This window comes from Plectropomus leopardus, chromosome 22 (assembly GCF_026936395.1).
Source record: "Plectropomus leopardus strain MGB_pleo_1.0 chromosome 22, ASM2693639v1, whole genome shotgun sequence".
Classification (NCBI taxonomy): Eukaryota; Metazoa; Chordata; class Actinopteri; order Perciformes; family Serranidae; genus Plectropomus; species Plectropomus leopardus.
The window spans coordinates 26397830-26415670 of NC_142197.1; the positions used below are offsets into that span (position 1 = coordinate 26397830).

Consider the following 17841-nt stretch of genomic DNA (forward strand, 5'->3'; position numbering starts at 1 on the left):
ATCGTGAACCCCATGGCGGTTCGGGCTCGTTACCCCGTTCGATCGCGGATTCACCACATTCCACGCCTCCTCGGATCAAGCCAGTTAAGGACAGTCCTCTCCAGCCCGTTTTCCCAGCCACCTCCTCCTCCTCGGATCATCGACGGGCTCCGCATACACCGTCGTCGTCTGCTCCGCTCCCCGGCGGGGAAGGGCCTCAGTACCTGGTGGACTGGGAGGGAATGCAGTCCTGAGGAGAGGTCGTGGTGCCGCTCGTCAGATCCTGGACGACCAGATGGTGAGGATTTCCACCGCCTGCATCCTGATCAGCCCACCTGTGCCATCCGAGGCGGCGTTCCTCTGCTCCTGTTCCGGTCCCTTCCTCTCCTGTTCCCGGGACGTCTGGGCTGAGATCCTGCTCGGGGGTTCCTGCTTCCCGGCTGTTGGCCGTTCCTTCCTCCGACGATGACGACGTGGGTTCCGGTGTTTCGGGGACTTCCGGTCCTCCTCCTGACCCCCTCCTCCCGCCCGGCTTTGGTGTTCCTGTTTTTGGACATCGGGGGCCGTCCCTTGAGGGGGGGGTTCTGTCATGGACCTGCTGTCTGTTTCCTCCTACCTGCTGCCAGTACTTTTCCACACACACACACACACCCTCCCTCTGCTCCACTCTACCTGCTGACCACGCCCACTGCTGCAGCCTGCTCTCCCCTCAGCTGCAGCTCATCTCCAATCAATGCAGTATTTAAGACACTCCAGGACACACACACATTGCCAGATTGTTCCTCTGCGTAATGCATGTCTTTCCAGCGTTTCTCCGTCAGATCACCCGTTGCTGACTCTGCCTGTTCCTGACCTGCCCTCCTCGCCTGACTCCCCCCGGACCTACCTGCTCTTTGTTCTCGACCACGTTTCCAGTTTCGGCGTTCCGGAAAACTGACGGCTCCACTGGTAAAGACTCCTTCGCTCAGCTAAGACGATCCTCCTGCCTGATCCCTGTCGGTACTGTTGCTCCCGCGGACGGACTTCCTGGTTACCGAACCCCTGCTTGTCCCAGACCATCTCTCAGCTCGATCCCAGTCGGCGTTCCAGCACGTGGAGACGGCTCGTGGAGCTACGGGGTTTCCTCCCTGCCAGCCACTGTGGGTACAAGCTTCGTTTCTTCACTCAGTGACAATCCCAGAGACACTGCTAGTGCTTCCGGCACGAAGAACGAACTCTTTGTCTGTAAGCTGAGCCATTTCTGTGTTGGTTACAATAAAAGTTATTACCAACTGCAAGAGGCTATTGTTGTACTGCATCTGGGTCCTACCACCACCCGTTTCAACAGGTGTCACAGCTTAAACACAACGACTCAAAATCAGTCACACTTGATGATGTGAGGGAACCAATATAAGCCAGTTCAGACAGCACTGGTTGTTGAAGGTTGTACAATTGACAGAAACAATCTGAGAGGCAGAGGAAGAGTGCGTGTAAGAGGTTGTTGAGGAGGGGAGCGAAATCGAGTAAGACAAAGAACAGTAATTTCTGATTAAATGCAAGCTACTGTGATATACCATACTGTTGTCCATGGAATGACAATGAGGGAAGCAGGACACAGAGTACAACCCAACATCAGCAGATTCACTGTGTCCACCATAATCTGGAGATTCAGAGAAGAGAACAGGTAATTGCTTTTTTTGTCATTACATAAATGTTTACAGTTAAGTATGACTATAATATATACTATAGGTAAACAGATGTTTCAGTACATCACTTTGCCAATACACTATAGTGCTGTGCTGTAAAGAGGGCTTGGGGGAAAGTCTAATTTTTTTTTAGGCCCAGTACTGCATGTATATTTTTGTAGAATTGCGAGACTGCCACATGGGGGTGGGAAGGCACCTATGTTCTCCCCACACCAAGAGACCCTCAATGTTGACATGGTCTATCAGAACAATACCATTAAACTGTGCAAAATGCAGAAGAAAATCATTGAAGACCATGTGAATTTTGAAAGCATCAACAGTGTCAGCCTTTCTACCACTGGTCTTGTCCTCAAACACAACAGAATGCGCATGAAGCAATTTTACAGCATGCCCTTCGAGCGCAACTCAGAAAGGGTCAAGGAGCAAAGATTCCAGTATGTACAGATAGGTGTACATCCAGAGACATTCAGTGTTGATTACTGTAAGCAGCAGTGATGTTGCAATGTATGTAGCCTAAATCTGTCTTTCTGTATCACTTACAAAATGAACAAAATCTATTTCTACATATAGAGAGTGTTTAAACTGGATTCCTTGGAAAGACCACATGGATATATTCTCATGGATGAAGCTGGGTTCAATCTTACCAAAAGGAGAAGGAGAGGCCGAAACATGATTGGCCAGCGGACAATTTTTGTAGTCCCTGGGCAGCGTGATGGCAATATCACATTATGTGCTGCCATCAGTAATCATGGAGCTCTCCACCATTGTGCCATCTTGGGGCCATATTACATCTCACATTACGTCTCACATTTCTGATTGATCTACGAAATGTTGTGTTAGGGTGTGAGCAGCAGGATCATGAGCACGTGGGGCATCCTGTCTATTTCATTGTGTGGGACAATGTCAGTTTTCACTGCGCCGTCCAGGTCAGAGAGTAGTTCAACATCAACCAGGAATTCATCAGTGTTTGGCTTCCAATGTACTCCCTCTCATGGCGGTGGAAGGTTTATGACCACCAACCCTTCTCCAGGGAAAATCTCCTGTAGGCCATGGGACTACCCTGTGATGACATAGCTGTGTGGAGACATGCCAAGCCTGGATCCAGCACAGCAGGGTTTTTTCCCCCTGTTGCCTGGCCAGGAAAAATAAGGCCCATGATGTGGATGAAGTCCTGTGGCCTGACCCAGCATGTCGACATGATGCTGTGGTAGAATGATTGTAGATACTGTAAGCACTTGAGTTTGACTTTGTAGTTTACACTGTAATGCACTTCTCATTTAATTTTTGTACTTTGTTTTTACTGTATACAAGTGCTAAATGCACAGGATTGTTTTTTGTTTTGCAAAATGCATTTAGCCTACTGTGAACAATAAACATTATTTCTACAGCTTCATGTCCTGAGCATTGTCTTTTTCATTTTTATGTAGTGTGTAATGACTACTCAGTAGTGTTTTTTAATTTTGACTGATTTGGGGTATGATTTGACAGCACTGTTTGATTTTGAGCACAGATGGAACTGTTTTGAGGCGATTGTTCGGTTTTGCAGGAAGATTCAGAGGTTTTGTGAATGTAGTTTGAAAACTGGGTTTTGTGTTTAGACAAAGGGGTGGAAGGTTTAAATAAAATGTGTCTTAGCAATTGTGAAAAACTGTAAAATACATGACCACTTCGCCACTTACACAAACAACAATAATTGCATGTAATATTACATGCTATCATTAACTACACTTATTAATTTTTATGTCTGTTACTATTGTTATATGTTATGTTACGTTTGTTAATAGTGCAAAAAAAATGGACGTGCCAAAACATTAAGCAGACTAAAATTCAGAAGTCAGAAGAATAAATACATCTTTCAATAAGTCTTTTACATTTGTAAAATGACCCTAGAATCGGTCAATTGGGATGCTGTCATTTTAAAAAGAAATGCTATGGCCTTTCGCAAAAAAATGGCCATAAATCAATGAGAGTTTTTTTTTAAAAACATCATCAGACTCTGTGAACTGTTTTCAACAAAGCCATTATCGTATCTCCCAAAATGTATCTGCAATAGACTTAGAAGAAGTGACAGTCTTTGCAGAGAGGAGCATGGCCCTGTAGAGATCTGTATGTAAATGAATGGGCATCTGTCTGATTGTCAGAAAACCTGTTGTTTATCTTTAATGCTGTGTCATTAACTATCAAAGGTCTTGATCCTTCTCAGCTTTCAAGTATTAAAGGTCCATACTGGCTTGAACCCCAGAATTGGCACTTACGACTGTATTTATCAGTTTGAAATCTTTACCTTTGATCAACAGAGTGGCGTCTATCTTTGAAGAACAGAATCATATCCTTAGACCGGTCACTCCTCATGGACATACATCTGGGTTCAGGTTTTTCCAGCTTCCTCCTGATAGAAAACACAACATTAATTCTGCACCCACAACAGACCAGATTGAGACAAAAATAGACCTGCTGTACACAGTATAGTTGTATATAGGCAGTTTCTGGCTAAATTTTGTTTAAATTCAACATTTAGACAGGTTTCAAAGTATATTTTAAAGCTGTATTCAGTGCAGTGTGCAGCACAGAAGGGGCAATGACACTGTGGGGTGACTATAATGACAGTAATGCTGTCCAGGTAAAATAAAAAGAGTAACAGCTGTGTCAAAGCAGTGAGTTTTAACTGTGTGTCCATAGTATTCAACTTCCCAAACATCTGACATTGTCATTTTGTTTTCGTTAACAGATTGAAATCCTCACCTTTTATCAATAGGGTGGCGTCCATCTTTGAAGAATAGAGGAAGATCCTTAGACCGGTCACTCCTCATGGACACACAGCTGGGTTCAGGTTTTTCCAGCTTTCTCCTGATAAAAAACACAAGATAAATTCTGCGCTGAACTGACATCACATTGAGACAAATCCCATAAGAGATTGAATACACCTGCTGTACACAATAGATTTGTATTCAGACAGTATTTGTCAAATGTTGGAAGAATTCAAAATATACAACCCCAATTCCAAAAAAGTCGGGACACTGTGTAAAATGTAAAGAAAAACAGAATGCAATAATTTGCTAATTGTTTTGACCTATATTCAATTGAATACAGTACATAGACATGATGTCTGATGTTCAAACAGATTAACTATTGTTTTGATGCCTGCAACATGTTATAATAAAGTAGGGATAGGAGCAACACAAAACTTGGAAAGTTGTGGAATGCTCTAAAGACATCATGAATATTCAGCAGGTAAACAGGCTATGGTAACAGGTGACAGTACCATGACTGGGTATTAAAAGGGCATCCTAAAAAGGCTCCAATCTTCACAAACAAGAATGATGCAATGTTCACTGCTTTGTGAGAAACTGTGTGGCCAAATATTCCAACAGTTTAAGAGCAATGTTACTCAGTGTGTGAATCTGGAGATATCTCTGCACATGAGGGACAAGGCTGAAGTGCAACATTGATTGCCCATAACCTTTGACCCCTTAGATTGAAATGCATTGTGAAAACCAATATGATAGTATATAGGACATTACTACATGTGCTCAGGAACACTTTGGAAAACTATTGTCAGTAAATACAGTTATTCTCTGCATCTACAAATGCAAGTTTCAGACTCTACTATTCAAAATGAAGGCCAAATATCAACAACATCCAGAAACACTGCTGACTTCTCTGGACCATCATGGGTAACTTCAAATCTATGAAGACATCTTAAAAGCTGAAAGGCACATACAGGTTCTGGAGCAACATATGCTGCCATCCATAAGATGTTTTCTTCCGGGATGTCCATCCATATTCAAGTGAGACAATGAAACACAACCTGCACATGTTCCAAAAGCATGGCTTTGTAGTAAAAGAATGCAGCTACTAGACTGACCTGTCTGCAGTCCAGACCTGACTCCCACTGAACATGTGTGGAGCATTATGGAGCACAAAATATGACAAAGGAGACCCTGGACTGTTGAGCAACTGAAGTTGTATCAAAAAGGAATGAGAAATAAATTAAGTTTCGAAACTTAAACAATTAGTGTACTGTGTTACAGTGTTGTTAAAGAAAAACTAAAGTCACACAGTGGGAAACATGCTCCTGTTCTAACTTTACCATAAAGTTGGTACAGGCATTAAATTCAGAAAAAGTGTATATACATGTATATGTATACTGTGCATAAACACAGCGTCTCTCTCACCCATCCTGGAAAACTCCACAGCCCATTCTGTTTGTTATAGTGTACCCCTGGCCCATACTCTGAATTTTTATCTGAAATTCTCTGAGTTTATATCAAGTTTAGTGATTAAATCAGACAAAGTTAATGTTGTAGGTAATTTTAACATTCATGTAGATATTAATGATAATGATAGGCTCAGTGTTGCATTTTTCGCACTATTGGATTCACCCACTGTTTTAACCAAATCCTAGATCTTGTCCTTGCACTCTGCATCGAAATTGAAGATTTAATAGTCTTCCCTGAGAATCCCGCTCTGTCAGACCATTATTTGATAACTGTTACTGTAGAGTTACTGTACTAGATGTCTATCTGATTGTGCAGTAGCTACATTTATGGAATTGATTCCTTCTGCATTGAACTCATTACCATGTCTTAAAGTGACTGAGACTAATTTAAGTCACTCTCAAATTGATCTTCTCGTTGATAGTGCTACTGGTTCACTGCAATCAGCTCTTGACTCCATTGCACCTTTTAAGAAGAAAATAATGAAACAAAGAAAATTAGCTTCATGGTTTAACACCCTGACCCGCAAAGTAATACAAACATTTTGAGAATCTGAAAGAAATTGGTGTTCAACCAATCTGGAATCTGGCAGGACAGTCATAAAATGTATAGAAAGGCCCTCCGCCATGCCAGAGCAAACTATTACTCATCATTAATTGAGGAAAATAAAAACAATCCCAGGTTTGTTTTCAACCCTGTATCCAGGCTGACAAAGAGTCACAGCTCTATAGTGCCTTGTATTCCTTTGGCCCTCAGCAGTAATGACTCTATCAGTTTCTTTAATGATAAAATTATAACTATTAAAAATAAATCCTTCACCTCTTGCCCTCAACCAACCTGACTTCAAACACAGGTAATTTGGATATGGCAGTAGGGTCTTAAGTTTATTTAGACTGTTTTTCCCCCATTGACATTCACCAACTCTCTACATTCATTTCCACATCCAATCCATCAACATGCCTGTTAGGCCCCATCCCAACTAGGCTACTTAAGGAAGTTTTACCCTTAACTGACAACTCTTAGATAGTTAGTCAGATATAATTAATGTGTCTCTACTAACAGGCTATGTACCACAGTAGCTATCATTAAACCCCTTCTAAAGAAATGGTAAACTAACTGTAAATGTATAGCGCTTTTCTAGTTTTATTGACAACTCAAAGCACTTTCACACTACATTGTCACATTCACCCATTCACACACACATTCACACATTGGTGGTTGAGGCTACCATACAAGGTGCCACCTGCTACTCAGTAACCATTCCACATAACCATTCCTGTCCCTTGTCACCACAGAGAGACCAACCCCGGCACGACCTGAGCCACATCCACAGGGTTCCACCAACCCGAGACCCGCCCCGACCCCCGGCGGGGAGCCCGCCACGGAGAGGCCAGAGCCCCCCCAACCCCTGGCCCCAACGGGGCGGGCCACGGCTCACCACAACGACTCCAGCCCACCGCCTGGCCACAGCGGCCCCCGCCCCCACCCCAGCCAGGGGCGAAACCCCAAGGAGACCGGGGAGAGCAGGCCCCCAGCCCAGCCAGAAGCCAAACCCTCCACAGGCGCAGACAGAGTCCAGACCATCCCAGAGCTACCCAAACCCCTGGCAGGGCAACCGCCGCCCAGCAGCAGGGCCCAAGCAACCACCCAGCCCAGTCCCGCACAGAGAGGCCGACCACCATCCCAGAGCCACCAGCGACACCCCCGCAGCAGAACTGACGCCACACCCCCAGACCACAGACCCCCCGTCCAGCCCCGTAGGACCAGGGACAGAGGCAGTGGGCGACCCCCACCCTGCCCCTGCCGACCTCGTTTTTTCAATATCACGACCCCTTCTGCTGAAGCACGATGTTTCTACGATAGACTGGCACTAATCAACATCTGGAGAAGATCTCTGGGGTTTGGACTGAATGCAGCAGACCGCGAGAGGATCTTCACTGGTGGCCTGTGCGGAATGGCGAGGCAGACCAGAGGGGAGAAATGAAACGGAAGGCACCAGACCAAGCCATGTCCGCTCGCGGGAGGAAAAAGTGGATGAGATGCAATTAAGGCTCATTCAGCAACGTTTTTTAAACACCACAGCCCCTTCTGCTGAAGCAAGACTTTTCTACGATAGAGTGTCACTTATCAGCATCAAGAAAAGTTGTGTGGGGCTTGGACTGAATTCAGCAAACTGTGAAAGGGTCCCCACCGATGGCATGCGCCAACAAGCCAGTCGGACCAGAGGGGAGAAACCAAACTGAAAGTACCGGATGAAAAGAGGGAGAATAGTTGGTGTCATGGTGAGGCTGGCCTGACTCGGAGTGGGAGCTGTTCCTCTACCAAGCCTTCTTCTGTCTAGTGTCTGATTGCAGGAGAGTGAAGTGGATGAGATGTTATTTTGGCTCACTCAGCAACAGGAGATCTGGGACTGCTCTGCGCACATCTTCATAGAGACATGGTTAACACCTGACATCCTGGATCAAGCTATTGCACTGGATGGACTGACCTTGTGGGGGCCATTTGGACACAAGACTCTGATGCAAATTCAAAAGATGCACTGCAGGAATTGAACAATGCCATCAGCAGCAACATCACCAAGCAATCGGATGGATTCTTCATGGTTAGACACACAGCTGGGTTCAGATTCAGGACAGTCTGGTCTCTGATGGATCCTGTTAGAAGAATTTCATTAAATCCATTTCTCATTTAGAAACCATCTTAACTGAATTACAGGTTGTGTGACCTGGAGAGAAGTCTTACAGAGTTAGAAATCATCTCACCTCGCAGCTTTTGTGTGTCTGGTTTTAGAGGGAGGGAATTTTTTTGCAGGGAACTTGCTAAATATGATGTTAATTGAACATTTGCTAAAGGCAATTAAACAGAGTTTAGTGTTGGAATTTTTTATATTCCAAATTCCAAATATTGACAGAAAGGTTTCCATTTTTATTGCAAATGCATACCGGTTCCAAATATCGGTTATCGGTCTCATTAACTACTAATAATTGGTATCGCTATCAGCCCTGAAAAACCATTATTGTTCAACACCTTTTTTTTTGAAGACTTGTGGGATACATGTTGTGATGATATGCGACAAACGGGTTGCCGTAGTCGCGCCGTTGACGTCATCAGTGTGTTTACACAGGAATAACGCAGGTGTACTGTTAGCTGTTACCCGCTAATAAATGGCCAGATAAACGCCGAAGTGAGTCGACGTAGTCCTCATCTTTCCTATAACAGCAACCGTTCATGACATGGTGTCAGAAGTGGCCGACAGGACGCCTGCACAGTGTGAATAATGGCAAGGTTCGGACCGCCAGAGCCTTTTGACTTCACCTGCCCGGCTGAATGGCCGATATGGCGCCGGAGATTCGACCGCTTCCGAGTGGCGTCAAAGCTGGATAAAGACAGCGGTGGAGTGCAGGTGAACACGCTTCTTTACGCTTTGGGAAAGGAGGCAGAGGCCATTTACGACTCTTTCGTGTACAATTGAGCCGACAAAGAAGAGGAGGGAGCCGGCGGGTGTCCTCCAGAGCTCGACTACGAAACGGTAATGGAGAAATTCAGCGACCACTTCGTGCCCAAACGGAACGTTATTCATGACAGGGCGTGCTTCCACATGAGAGTACAGAAGCTCACTGAGTCTGTTGAGGCTTTCGTCAGAGGACTGTATGAGTTGGCACAGTATTGTGAGTTCAAAGGGACAAAAGATGAACAAATCAGAGACAGGATTGTTATTGGCATATCCGACAACGAAGTCTCTCAAAAGTTGCAGCTCGAGCCCGACCTCTCACTCGAAAGAGCTATCCAAATAGCACGCCAGAGCGAACAAATTAAGCAGCAGAACGTGAGCCTGCGTGCGGATTGTGCAGTGGATGCAGTGAGACAAAGAAAGCAGCAGTTTCGCACTAAAAAGAGTGACAATGACGGACAACAGTGGCGGAAACAGGAGCAAGGTAAGCAAAGAAACCCTTTTGCATGTTCTCACTGTGCTAGACCACAGGGGAAAAAACAACCCTGCCAAGCTAAGAATAAGAGGTGCCGAAAGTGTACAAAAATTGGACATTTCGAAGCAGCCTGTCAAACAAAAATGCTGAAAGAAGTGGCAGTGGTCTCTGACAACACATCAGAGGGGGACGGGGATATGTTTTTCCTTGGCGCAGTGACTGAAACTAAGCCAGCTGTAATCGAGCAGCCAGACACTGACGATGGGGTTGGTCAAGTGCATGGCGTCGAGACAAACATGTTAGCCGACATGTATGGGGACATCGCCCTGCTAAAGTGTAACCCTGTGAAAATTGAACTGAAGGCAGGGGCCGAGCCCTACATTCTAACAGCGCCACGACGCATCCCATTTCCTCTTCTGTCAAAAGTGGAGACAGAACTGAGGTGCATGCTCGCCATGGGGATAATAGAGGAGGTCACGGAGCCCACCGATTGGTGTGCCCTGATGGTTCCAGTGGAAAAGAGGAACCGAGACAAAGTGAGGGTGTCCGTCGATCTCAAACGCTTAAACAAAGCCGTGAAACGTGAGCGTTACATCCTGCCAACTCTTGAAGATATTGCCCCAAAACTGGCTGGAGCAAAAGTGTTGTCCAGTGTCCAGAGGGATTTTGGCAAATCCCTCTGGACGCAACCAGCCAAAAGCTGACAACATTCATAACCCCGATTGGCAGATTCTGCTTCCGAAGGCTGCCAATCGGAATTACGTCAGCTCCAGAAATCTTCCAAAGACAAATGTCAACACTGCTGAAGGGTCATGAGGGAGTTGTTGTGGTGATGGACAACATACTCGTGTTTGGAGCAAATAAAGAGGAACACGACAAGCGTCTGAATGTCGTTCTGAGGACCGTGAAAGACAGCGGCTTGAAACTGAATAAAGCAAAGTGCCATTTTGCTAAGTCAGAGATAAAATACTTCGGTCACATCATCAGTGCTGAGGGCATGAAACCAGACCCTGCTAAAGTGAAAGCTATCACTGACATGCCAAGTCCGACCAACTTGGAGGAGCTTCGCCAGGTCCTGGGTCTCATCAACTACGTTGGGAGGTTCCTGCCCGATCTCTCCACGAAACTGCATCCAATCACTTGCCTGTTGAGGAGAGACAGCGAGTGGATATGGAGTGACGTGCAAGAACAGGCATTTGCCACTGTTAAAGCCATACTGGTGTCAGCTCCAGCTCTTGCTTATTACGATGCAAACAGAAAGACTGTCATCAGCGCCGACGCGAGCAGCTTCGGCTTAGGAGCAGCGCTGTTGCAAGAACACAGAGATGGCTTAAAGCCAGTGGCATTCTGCTCCCGCATGCTGTCCGACGCAGAGAAGAGATATTCTCAAATTGAAAAAGAGTGTCTGGCAGGCGTGTGGGCGTGTGAGTGGTTTGCACGCTATGTGCAGGGCATGGATGGCTTCCGCCTGCAAATGGATCACAAACCACTGGTGCCGCTCATAAACACATATGACTTGGACAAAGCACCTCCGAGGTGCCACAGACTCCTGATGCGGCTCTTAAGGTTTCACTTGGTAGCTGAGCACGTTCCAGGGAAACAGCTGGTCGTCGCCGATGCTCTCTCCCGGAGCCCGCTGGCTGACGTGAGAGATGAGAGCACAGATCAGGAGGTGCAAGCATATGTCGAGTCCATCGTAGCAAATGCACCTGTCTCATCACAAAAACTCTGTGAAATTCGCACAGCCACACAGCATGACACAGACCTGCAGAGGATTGTGCGCTTCATCAGGTACGGGTGGCTGCCAAAATCAATGCTGTCACCATCGCTGCATGGATTTTACACTGCAAGAGCACACCTCTCAGAGACTGATGGCTTAGTGCTATGCCAGAACCGGCTGGTCATCCCTTCTGCACTAAGAGCAAATGTGTTGAAACTGTTGCATGAGGGACACCAAGGACTGACACAGTGCCGTGCACGTGCCAAGACGTCTGTGTGGTGGCCGCGCATCGGTGCTGAGATCACACAGACAGTAGCCACGTGTGAATTCTGCATTGAAAACAAACCCGCTCACAGACATGAGCCCCTCCTGACCACACCCCTGCCCCAGGGCCCCTGGCAGCGTATTGCTGCTGACTTGTGTGAATCAGGAAAGGAGAATTATCTCATCGTGACAGACTACTATTCTCGGGACATTGAAATCACTCACCTGTCTACAACATTGAGCTGTCAAGTCATTAACCGGCTCAAGAGCATGTTCGTGAGGTGGGGCATTCCCTTGGAACTAGTGAGTGATAACGGCACTCAGTTCACGTCCGCAGAGTTTCAAGACTTCAGCCGGGAGTATGGGTTCGTACACACGACATCTAGCCCCCATTACCCCCAGGCTAACGGCGCTGCGGAGCGTGCCGTACAGACTGCAAAACACATCTTAAAGCAACCTGACCCACATCTTGCTCTGATGTGCTACAGAGCAACCCCTAGTGCTGCGACAGGGGTAGGGTTGGGAATCGTTTGTATTTTAACGATTCTGATTCCGATTCCTGCTATCGATTCCTGTACTTAACGATTCTCGATTCCGATTCTGAGAGGGAAAAAAAACAAAAGAAATTTTTCACTTCCAAATGCCTTTACACAGGCAAATTTTATTTATTCAATGCCAGTCTAACAAGAAAAGAGCCACAGCCCAGGTGGATGCAAACAATGAAACAAAATAAAACTTAAACCCTGGCACAGTTTTAACTCATCAAAAACAGTTCTTATTCAGGAAGATGATCATGTTTGCCTTCTCGGGCAGTAAGCGCAACCGTTCCGCACAGATTGTGTTTCCTGTAGTTGAAAACACCCGTTCACTAGGGGTTGAGGAGGCCTGGACACATAGATATGAGAAGGCCAGACATGACAGTAAAGGATAAGTGTGTTTCTGGGTCCAGAACCCGGCTGTAGGGTCAGAAGATGTGGTGATTGGTGTTGTTTCCAGGTACGTCTGGATCTCCCTTTCAGCACGGCTTTCCATCGACAACAACCCCTCCCGTGCGGTCCTCTTTAAAGCATCCTCCTCTGCAAAAAGCTCCTCCAGTGGAGACTTTTTCAAATGTTTGGAAGAAGGAGGCTGCTGATCAAACACAGTGACAAGACAGAACAGTTATCAGCAAAAAAAACCCCAACATATTTCATCATGACTGAGAAGAACATACAAAACATAATTTTAGCAATCTACTTACATTCTCCTCTTCCTCCTCGCCCTCAGTCTCCACACCTTCCTGGTTTCCATCATGGACTGCCACTGACTACAGCGAACATAATATGAAGAGGGACAGGTAGATATAGAAAGATAGATAGAATGTAAGAATAAAATTAAGCAGCAGTCTTAGCCATCAGACAGTTGTCACAGTCTATAATAGAACATGTGCTAATAAAGGCATGCACTGAACTGATTAACAGTAGAGTTGTTCTACTAAGGTGATTAAAAAGCCTAAAAAGTACAGTGTTAAATATAAAATGTTAAGGAGTGAGGGAGACAGTATATTTGTGTATGAATGACATTTCACCTCCTCAGAGTTTGCAAGCATCTTCCCCTTGATCCTTGCCCAGACTGCAGTGTTGCTGTCCATCAAGCTTTTGAAGCGGGGATCCAAGGCAGTGGCTTCCTCCAAAAATAACCTGATGTCATCATTCTTTAAAACAATAAAAACAAAACTACTATTGCATCAAGCCACACAAACAGAAGTATTTAATACATTTTTAATCTTCATTAGTTTGATAGCCTCAGTCATTACCTTGTACCGAGTAGACAGGTTTTCCCAGACCCTTTTCTTCAAGTCAGCTACAAATGCGGTGTCTCCATTTTCAGCAGCAAAGTGTTTCTGAAGCTTTTGAGTGATTGGCAGGATCTGTCCAGCTGTTGGGCTTTTTTCGTTGGAAACACAGAGAGTGCAGGTGTAAAGAACTCGCATCAGCCTGATGAAGTCTTCTGCCTTGGTGAAATCACCATCTGTCAGCCGATCAAGCCTGTGTGCGAAAAAAACCCCATCTCAATACAGTTCAAAATATTGATATTTTTTGTCTGTTTAAAACAAAAGCAGTGCTATTTGACAGGTGAGTTTAATAATTAATTCCACTGCATAATACAGCAAACCAGTGTGCTAACTTCTTTCTTAGTACCTTAAACACATTCTTACACTGTCTAATTTTATTTTTATATCCTATTCATCTTTCTATCTCTACCTGTCCCTTTCAATATTCTTTCTCAGGCGTGGATCCAAGCTGGCTGCTTATATTGCGGGGTATTGTTCAAGGAATCTCTCCATCATTAGGTAGAGAGAATTCCACCTTGTTCTCACATCGAGAATCAGTGAATGTTGAGGAAGGTCTGACACAAACCAGAAAATGACAAATACATAGTGAATACATAGAGAATTGACATCAATATGACATGCAACTTTTATATTGTGTAATCAGATAGATTTATATAATGTTGCATTGTTTAATCAATGTTAATACCAATTAAATAGAATTAAATATCCGATTAAACTCATTGATTCTTACTTAGGAGATCCTGCTTTTCCTGTAGAACCACCTTGGCCATCGCCGACCTCTTCATCCAGACGATGATGGCACGAATCTTTGCAGTCCACTGAGCCACTAAGCTGCTGGAGTACAGGCTTTGTGCTGCTAGGTTTAATGAATGAGCGAAGCAGCCGAGCTTCAGAAACTGCAGCTGTTTAATGGCTACCTCCATATTGGCTGCATTATCCACCCTAACAGCTACTACTTTATCAAACACGCCAAATTCTTTCAGGATGTCGCCGATTTCCTCTGCCACGACAATTCCAGTCTGGGGTGTGTACACAGCTTTTGTCGCGAGAACTTTCTGCCTCATGTTCCCTTCCACTAAATAGTGCACTGTGACAGTTAGGTAGTGGTCTTGGGTTAGGCTAGTCCAGCCATCACAAGTGAGAGCTATGTGATGGACCTCACTCAGCTCTGAAATCACATTAGATTTTTCCACCTGCGTCACATGCGTCTGTTACACTATTGCTGTGCCTATCTCCCCATCTCTCCCCCTCCCCCCTCTCTCTTTCTCTTTCCTTTTTGTCACAATTGTATTTCATTTGTTATTTACGATATCTATTGCAGGTCTGTCCGTCCTGGAAGAGGATCATCCTCTGCCTGAGGTTTCTTCCTTTTTTTTCCTGTTACAGGGGTTCTTTTTTGGGAGTTTTTCCTTGGGTGATGTGAGGGTCTAAGGGCAGAGGGATGTCCTACACTGTAAAGCCCTCTGAGGCAAACCATGTTTTGTGATAATGGACTCTATAAATAATATTGACTTGACTTGACATTTAGTAGGCCTAAAATGAAAATGTCCTTAGTGATCCATTATTTCTCACAAAGATTGAACTAATGTTTCCAAGCATTAGCTCATCATTCATCAAAAAATAAAACGGCACATTTATTCATGTCATTTTTCAAACATTCTGATCAAACAGCAGCTGTAGCCTAAAAGTGGCAGAAAGCACACTTACAGCTGATGACTCTTCACTCTGCACCTGAGGAGACACACAGGCAAGCTGCATCCTGGAGGGACACCTGAAACACACAGCAGTCTTCTTTTGTCTTCTTATTCTTTAGGTTTATTGGTGAGACACAGCAGTCACCTGCCAGGCCACCTGAAGGATACACGGTGTGAGCTGTTTCCAGCACTCAGGGCTCCACCTCCAGCTGAGTCACACAGGTGACTTTTTAACAGTACCTGGATAACATGCACAGGTTCCACAAACATATTCAATATTTATACTCTCTGATAAGATATAAAGTCAACATTATAAAAATGCCTGCCCAGAATTAAACAAAAAGTGTCGGAAGGCGATATTTACACCTTTGCTCCACATGGCTCCACCTTATAGAACAACACAGTTATTACAACCAGTAGGAAACCTTGATTGAATCTAGACTGCTATCAAAGGAAACTCATTTCAGTTATTGATCTGATGGCTGACCACAGTAGCTTCTCACACAGATATTTTATGAACATAAAATGTGCTCTGTATAAATGTTTTTGAGCATTTTATGAGGCATACAGCACTTAGTTTTTGCATGCTAATTTACCGATCTCAAGCTAGGCTACAAGAGCATGCGGGTGATTTCTCATGCAGTCCGCTGTATTTCTTCTCTTTCTTTTAAAGGTGTGCATGTTGAAACCCATAAGAATTTGCTGTACTGAATTTATTTCATTTTGCACAGGTATGTGAGTTCTTTTGTTCGTTTTTGATCCCATGTATTTATTTTATTAACACAAATGACTTTGTGTTTTTGATAATACATAGTATGTTACTGTGACATGTTTAAATTCATATTGTTCATTATAAAACACATAAAACGTAAAAGTAGTATTTTAAAGGAACATTACAATCAGAATTTGTCAAAAGGGAATTTTACACTATTAAAGTAGACAAATATTGAAATGTATTTTTTTTTAAATGTTTTTGTGACATAATTGTATGAATATATTATGCATGCATTAGTTCAGATGGCTTGTGGCCCTGTTGAGGAGAGCTGTGCATGTTGAAATCCAGTAATATGAAGCTGCTGTACTGAATTTATTTCATTTTGCACAGAGCTGCAAATAAATCCTGCTCCAGTGGTAAGAGAGCTATGGTCCCTTTTTCATCCTTCTACACAATACAACACAGAGAATCAATGTCAAGAGACAAACTGACAAAACATCTCATTCGTATCCGTACAACATCCAACACTTGATTAAACTAACATATGACTGTGAATAATACATTTCTGTGTCTTACAGACATGCAGACTTTGAATGAAAGAGATAAAAAAAAAAACATTTACATGTAAATAGACTGCATTGCAGATTTCCGTTTTAATTTGTTCCTCTGGTGTTTGTTCGTATAAGCAGTGAAACAATATTTTTACAACCTTGAACTGTTCTGTAATAACATTTTGAGTGTTAATAATAAAAGTTATGTGAGATTATTGTCACTTTTTTCGGTCTTTTATATAATCATGAATAGAATTGTTTTTTCTCCCTGATGAACAGTCAGTTCATCTGGAAGAACTACATGTTGATTTGAGCATTTTGTATCAAGTCCAATTCCAGGGAATCATTTTGCTTCACACATTCAGCTGATTTTCCTGTAAGATTTTATTTCATATCAAACATTTCATGAAAGCTGTTATGTGCAAGAAGCTGCCGTCGTCATCCATCAGATAAATAACTGAAATAACAGTTAATTATATTAACAGTTAATTATAATTCATAACAGTCTGAATTAAATCAAGGTTCCTGACTGTAATAGCTGTGTTGTTCCACAGAGTGGAGCCATGTGGAGCAAAGGTAAAAATAATATTAATATTACAATGTATGTACAGTTTAACAGCCACTGTGGCGTTTTGAGTTTCTGCCAGTTCATGTTTTGTTAAATTGACAAAATAAGACTTACAGCTGAGGCACCATGCATGAGGACAGTCAAACAGAAAGAAAATGTAATCTGCATTACACAGACACTACTTATTGAGCATAACGACCTGTGCATACACACAGAATCAGATTCATTACTTTCCTTTTGTGATTGAGAATATTTGTACATTTAGATTTACTGTTGACCATGAGCGTTAATGTACAGTGAAGCATATTGTTGTGATGAGAAAGATGAAAAATGTAGCCATTCGCACAAAACATGATTGATGGCAGATAGTATCACAAGTTAATCTGAGCAGATCACACATTACCACAGCTTGGTCCACACATATGTGCAAACACTGTATGTGTCACTCACAGGCTATATGAAAGCACGAACACTTCCCAGATCCACAAGATATCTGATCAATAACGATATATGGTATGCATAGCACAAATAATGGGAGAACTCCGTAAGCAACCCACTGACGTTTGCAGTATTGTAAACAGGCATCAGCACAATCACCTACTCTGTGATGCCCAGTCCGTTCAATGCAGCATAAAAATAAATATCACTGCAAATGTCAATAAATCCTTTAAAAATCATGTTTCATTTT

At 43.8% G+C, this 17841-nt stretch overlaps 2 pseudogenes across 1 annotated transcript; one reads left to right on the forward strand and one right to left on the reverse strand.

Moving 5' to 3' along the window:
• The first annotated feature begins 444 nt into the window (after nt 1-444).
• On the forward strand, nt 445-2710 carry LOC148185938 (uncharacterized; annotated as a pseudogene).
• A 9829-nt stretch (nt 2711-12539) lies between these two features.
• Nucleotides 12540-14184, reverse strand: LOC148185939 (E3 SUMO-protein ligase ZBED1-like; annotated as a pseudogene). Its single transcript, XR_015775562.1, has 5 exons — nt 14035-14184; nt 13587-13818; nt 13359-13484; nt 13032-13097; nt 12540-12922 (listed from the first exon to the last, which is right to left on the reverse strand). The product of XR_015775562.1 is annotated as an E3 SUMO-protein ligase ZBED1-like (transcript).
• Between the last annotated feature and the right edge of the window lie 3657 nt (nt 14185-17841).